Source organism: Artemia sp. Qi Xiang Cuo, chromosome 21 (assembly GCF_049724085.1).
Source record: "Artemia sp. Qi Xiang Cuo chromosome 21, ASM4972408v1, whole genome shotgun sequence".
NCBI lineage: Eukaryota > Metazoa > Arthropoda > Branchiopoda > Anostraca > Artemiidae > Artemia > Artemia sp. Qi Xiang Cuo.
Window position 1 is genome coordinate 7,554,939 of NC_142814.1, and position 6,600 is coordinate 7,561,538.

Below are 6,600 nucleotides of genomic sequence, written 5' to 3' on the forward strand. Positions count from 1 at the left end.
AAGAGATTGGAGGGCAAGTAGCCCATCTCTCAAGCCCATTCATTTTCCAAACGCATTTAGTCAAAATTTTGAGACAGCCACTTTGTTCACCATAGCAGAATGGTCCAGCAACTATGTTTTTAGGGATATTAGGCATGTCAACCCCCCCCTAATTATACAACTGGCCCATTATGCTTTAAAACTAAATGTTGCTTCAAAATAAATCAAAAGGCATTGTGTTTATGGTTGCCAATAAGACCCCTCAGCAATATATCGAGAAAGACTAGTGGTATTAAGTCAAAACTTTTGGCGATACTACTATTTCTACTTCTGCTCTTAAAATTTAATCAAATAAAAAGAGTGTAAGTGTATCCAGGTTGTCAAAGAGCATATTTGGAATCTCTTGGGAATGATATTAATTTTTACTTTTCACGTTAACTTCAGATGCTAGAAAATTAAATAAAAATATACTGTTTGTGTCAGGATTAATAAATTGATGAAAGTTTCTACAACATACGAATAAACACCCAGACTATAGATTTTTATAGAAAGATATATTATTTTTTTCGATGAAAAAGAATAGCCTATGACAATAAAAAACGAACAGGAATTAATTTAATATACTTTTTCCACAAAAAGAGGTTTTCAAATACTAGTAAATAGCTCCATTAATCCAAGAATGAGAAATAATAAAGTCAAATAATCTTCCAATATTAAAAGTACCACAAAGTACAATAAATAAATAAATAATTTCAGAACGAACAGAAATTACAATAAATAGACGATTCAAACTCAAAACAAGCAAAAATTAACATGAGTAGGGCTGATAACCTCAAGAGCAAAACACAGCTTGCACTTTACTGAATAGAAAATACGTTTGACTTTTCACTTTTCTTACTTTCATAAATATAAAAATTATCCGAACTTTAAGGAATAAATATCCATATATGGCAATTAAACTGACAATCGACAATCATTTGTTTTTTGTTTTTTTTTCTTAGTAAAGACCAAATTGTTTTCTGATCTAGAAAAGGCATGGGGGTTATGTGCCCTACTTAGGAACCCGAACCCCCAGGATACGGCCATGATCACAGTTATTTGTATAGGTAGATTCGAACCCAGTAACCCCCCCCCCCGGATACGGCCTTGATCCGAGCCTTTGTATAGGTATATTTAAATAAGCAATGGTTTTGTAAATAGTAATCCAGTCCTATATATCTTGAAACCCATCTAAGAATTCACATTCAGGATTAACAACTGGTATTGATTTTTGTATTAACAGTAAAATGCAATCTATAAATATATTTTATTTCTTTTTTAGACAGGGGCAATACAGGGGCACGGAAAATAAATCACTTACGACTGTTACGACTTAATTTACGACTTGTCACGAAAGCTTATGAAGTTCATCTAAAGCACCTAATAAGAAATATGAATTGCACTTATAGTCCTCAATCTCCAAGCAGCTTCAGTAGCAACATTTAAATGATTTTTATAAAAATATACAAAGCAAAGAAAAAAAAAGAAAGAGATTCAAAGAAGATTCAATGGATGCCATTTATTTATTATTTTTTTAACATCAATTTCTTGTAAAATTTTTATGAATATTTTGGAAAAAGAAAATGAAACCTAATGAGTATTCTTTCTCTTATTTGTCATTGCTAAAAGAACAGTAAATAGTCCCAGGAATTCTGATTTTTCGGTTTCGTTGCACCCATTTTTAATTTTGATTTGTTCCTCCATCTTCTCCTTGCTGTTAATCCTATACCTAATGCACTTCGACTGGGTTAGCTTTGAGCAACACAAAAAACTAAATCCATTCCAAACATAGTTTTAATAGGACAAAATAAATAACTGTTATAATAACATTATGATAATATCAATATTATGCTTGCCTACATTACAATCAAAAGACCGAGTCCGGCAGAGGTTTAAATTCTATGCCATAATTCTTACTGGTACACTTTACATCTGTTGGATCAGCATGCAAGACAAAAATAGACTATAACTATTTTCCAAATGTTGGATGAGTTTAAAATTTCAAGATGATTGAGTTTGAAATTTCAAACTCAATCATTTTGAAATGATTGAGTTTAGTGATTGAAATGGATGTTTAATGAAATGGAAGTTAAATGAAATGGATGAAATAGTTTAGTTTAAAGATTGAAATGGATAAATGATGGAAATGGATGAGTTTAAAATTTCATCCAACATTTTCAAAATGTTAGATGAAATTTATGTTTTTCAGTCTTCTAGCTTTTAGACTATCCATTAAAGGTGTAGTTGAGTAGGTACCACATCTTTCAAAGGAGTTGAAAATTTTAATTTTATCTTAATACACAAATGTACAAGAAAATACAAAAAAACATACCACCATCAACATTAATACTTGGCTCCAATTTCAGAGGGTGGCAATCAGGTTTAAGATTTGCAGATGCGTCTGTAGAAAAAGTCTTCTCTTGCAAAACTTCTTCTTTAGGTAGCACAAATAGATCAGCACTTCCATCGAGATTTCCATCATCATTTGATAGTGCATCTTCAAGCTCTAAACAAATTTTAAAGCTAATTTACTTGGAGATTTGCAACAAAAACTTTGTAATGGGTAAAAAGTCTAAAAAAGGAACATTTTTCCTTTCTAAAAGAAAAGTGTTTAAAAATATTATAAAAAAAATTAGTCAGAAGTAAAATGTTTAAAAACGAAAAGAAACAAAATTATCTTGCTCAATTGCCAGACTGCATTTGCATTCATCATAGCAGAATTTAACAGTATACGATAAATAACAATAAATAAAGCAAAAACAAATTCTTGCCAATAATAAATAAAACAAACAAAACTAAAATTTGGACACAAATATGTCCCGAAACCTCATCTGCTTAGCCTTCATAAAATCAAAAAGGTTTAGGGCAAAACTTGGGAAGAATATTCTTCCAGCAGCCTCAGGCAGCTATTTTGGGTGATTGACTCTTTAATTTAGCTATTTCAACATTGTAGCAAGAAAAATAATTATATATTTAGAACCCCTATCCCCTTTTTAACAAATTAAAAAGGCAAATCCAAATCTAGGAGAATTATAAAGCAGCTTAAAGTATTGGGAAAATGGCATGAAGCAGGGGCCATTTAGATTCCCTGTCCCCATTTTAACAAACTGCAAAAGGTAACTCACACTTATAAAAATTGTAAGGCACAGGTTAAATTATTATGGAAAGAGCCACAAGCAGGGGGACATATCTGTCAATTTTTAGTTTCATTTGAATAAAAAATTAAGTTATGAAAAAATTACAAACAACAATAAACAAATTAACATTACATAAGATGGATTTGAACTGCCAATCCTTCCTTACAGAGTGGATTTTCACTATCAAATGTATATGCTTTATTAGGGTATTATTATTATCTACTGTACCTAGTTATTTGAAAATAAGGAGCGGGGGAGTTTGGGAGAGGGGTAACACTTGATAAACGAAACTTTGTTAAAGGAAAGATAGGATAGTGTTGCCGTGAGAAGCATATGAGACCCGAAGAAGAGGTCCTAGACATACTGTTTAATATTTATACTTTCTTTGAAATCATTTCCGCAATGTCAGCCTCTCGTCAATACCCACTTCTCTTAAAATACATATTCTGATAATTTAAAATATAAGAAACAAATAACACTGGTAATTTTATGTTTTTTCTTTTATTATCAAAATTGTGTTAAAAACACTTAAGAAACACACGATTTTCTGAATCAAGGAAGCCAAAGCAAGCAATTTTATTGTTTTTAACTGATTCCAGGATACATTATTTTCTAATAAAGCAGAGACGGGGATAATTTACATGGTGAGAGAAGTAAGAAAACAAGTCATGATATGTTTTACAACTAGTTATTTATACAATTTTAATATATACGTCATATTATTTCATATATATAGCCTATATAAGCATACAATATATTTCAGGTGCAGTAATTCTGTAAAAATACTGGGTTTATCTGTTTAGTGGCCCATGACATAAACATATAGCAGATTATGCTTTATTAAGGGTATAATTAGTACTACTGCACCCTGAAACTTGAAAATAAAGAGTGGAGGAGTTTGGGAGAGGGATAACTCTTGATAGAATCCTGATGATTCTAGACTATCCTCTAAGAATATACATTTTAGAGGTATCTAAAACTATTAGAGGATAACACCTTTAGGTAGAGGTATTTATCCTCTTACCATAATTCTGTATTTTTGACGATACTAGCTTTAGCAACCTCTTACATACTGAATTTTATTTAAACAGGATTATTGTATGTTTTAACAGGATCACGCCCCTTATTGTGATTCTTGAGCCTGGACCCCTCTGACAACTTAATAAATATTGACATATAACACCTAGTGCAACTCATGATATTCATGAAATATTTTAGGTATGGATCTGAATATCAGATGACTATGCCAAACCTTTATCAAAATTGAATTTCCTAAAAAGTTAAACATCCTAAGCATCCATGTACCAACAGTAAACATCCCAGTTAAACATCCGTTTTTGCCATACAACTTAACATATTTATTTTGCAATCTTTACATATTTAAAGCTTGATGTTTAATATTTGAATTTTGATATTTGAAGATAACTAATGAATATCTAAAAGTTTGTCAGAAGCATTTAATATTTGCATTTCTCGGAAATTCTTGCAAACCAAGAACTTCAGAATTTGAAAATTTCAGGACAATTACGATTTCACGGTAGGTATACGCCGGTGCTCTAAGAACTTAATCAATTTTTTTTCATTATTTATATTCCCCTTAATTTAAAAGAGCAAAATTTAAAACAGCAAAAAAGAACAAAAGTAGCAAAATAAGCATTAAATTAATGGAAAACAACATAACACTAATTACCTTTCTTAACAGCAGTGACACCAAAGAGTATGTTTGAGTCCATGTTTCATCAGTTGAAGTACACAGTCTGCTCCACTTTACAACTTTGAAGAATCTGTCATCGAAACAGAGGAAGAAGAACACAATCTAAAAAATAGATGGGAGACAGCAAAAACAACACATTAAGAAATTCAGTTGAATTTCTTGCGAATAAGTTTTCTCGAGCTATCGGTTGTTTTACTGAGCCAATCGTACTCAAAATCATCCTCAGGGTCATGTTGTGGTGTTTCTTTTGTGGATGGTGTAGTTTTCCCCATAGTAGAGTGCAGACAGTCTGGTATCATAGTACTATTCTTTCTTGTTTAGCTTAAAGCTTATTCCAATAGGCAATGCCAAGACCTCCCCCCCCCATATCCCCCTGAATCCCACCACCACTACTCTGTCGTTGATCTCTGTATGCCCCAGCGGGGCTGGGCAAGCTCACGCTCACAAAGCTCACGTAATATCTCGAATTCTGAGAATAGGACAATGATTAATGTTGGGGCTAATGTCATATAGATGATAATGGGTTTCAAGTGGTCCTTTCTAATTCCTCCAAAAAAAGGAAAAATATCTCTCCACGCGAACTTATTCCCCCCCCCCTGCCCCAGCTTATCCTTACCAAACACTTGGGACTTTACCTCCAAATTTCTCTTAATAACCCCTTTGAAATAACAAAGATTACTGCAATAAGGGTCGCAATTTTCAATTGTTATAATCAATGTTCTCTCTTAACATTCACCGTGATCGATCTTTGCTAATAGCTGTCCAAGATCAGCAATCAGCAGATATTATGATTAATCTAAAATCTCTTCAGAATATCCCGATTAATTCATCTAAATGGAACCCAAAACAATCCCTAACAAAATTAGTAGTAGATAATGTTCCCTCAGAAATACCTATTCAGGAGTTAAAAGAAGGGCTCTCAGAAACGGCTTGCAACACAATCCCTGTTGAAGATGTCACCCAACTGGGTAAACCCAACTCTACTGGCCTAGAAACAACTTGATCTTTCTTTTTTACACTTAAGGAGAAAAATTAACATCCCAGAAAAGTTATTCCTATTTGGGCAAATCAAACCGCACATGGAGCACAAGCCAAAACCTATCCAGTGTCAGAAGTGTCTCAAACTGGGACACACAACAAACAAATGCAATTAAATTCTCCTAGCATGTATGAATTGTAAAGGCTCCCATCGTAAAGAGTTGACAACTTGCAACAACAATCAGCCTACATATATCAATTGTAAAGGCCCACATTATCTACCAATAAATCACTATTCCCTGCATTTAAGAAAAGAGCACTACCACTCCAAGTAGCAACAGAGAAGGCCCTTTTGCAGCTATGGAAGCAAATGCTGCCCAACCACACCAAATAAAACCTATAATGAAATAAATCAAAACTCCCAAGTCAAACACTCTCAATGCATCAAGTACCCCTTACAAAATACCATTATCTAAGCCCCCTAGCTTACAGCCCTCTCAGATAGACTCACCACGCCCCCCCGCCGCCTCGCGGGCGGCCTGCCCCCCCCCCTTAACGGACAAACTGGATACACAATCAAACTTGCAAACCCTAAATGTATGCTTATTCATTCTAAAAAGTAATGCAGCTCAGGTCATGAATATACAACAACTACAGAAAAAAAATCATAGCATAATTGGCAAATATCTACATCACTAATCCTACGCTCATTCAAGCAAAAGAAGATCTTGCTTTACTATTACCAAAGCTGAT

General features: G+C 33.2%; 1 long non-coding RNA gene across 1 annotated transcript; it reads right to left on the reverse strand.

Annotated features, from left to right (window-relative positions):
• Nucleotides 1-2,060: 2,060 nt before the first annotated feature.
• On the reverse strand, nucleotides 2,061-4,928 carry LOC148939203 (uncharacterized). Its single transcript, XR_016143558.1, has 2 exons — nucleotides 4,846-4,928; nucleotides 2,061-2,524 (listed from the first exon to the last, which is right to left on the reverse strand). It is a non-coding gene; the product is annotated as an uncharacterized LOC148939203 (long non-coding RNA).
• Nucleotides 4,929-6,600: the final 1,672 nt, after the last annotated feature.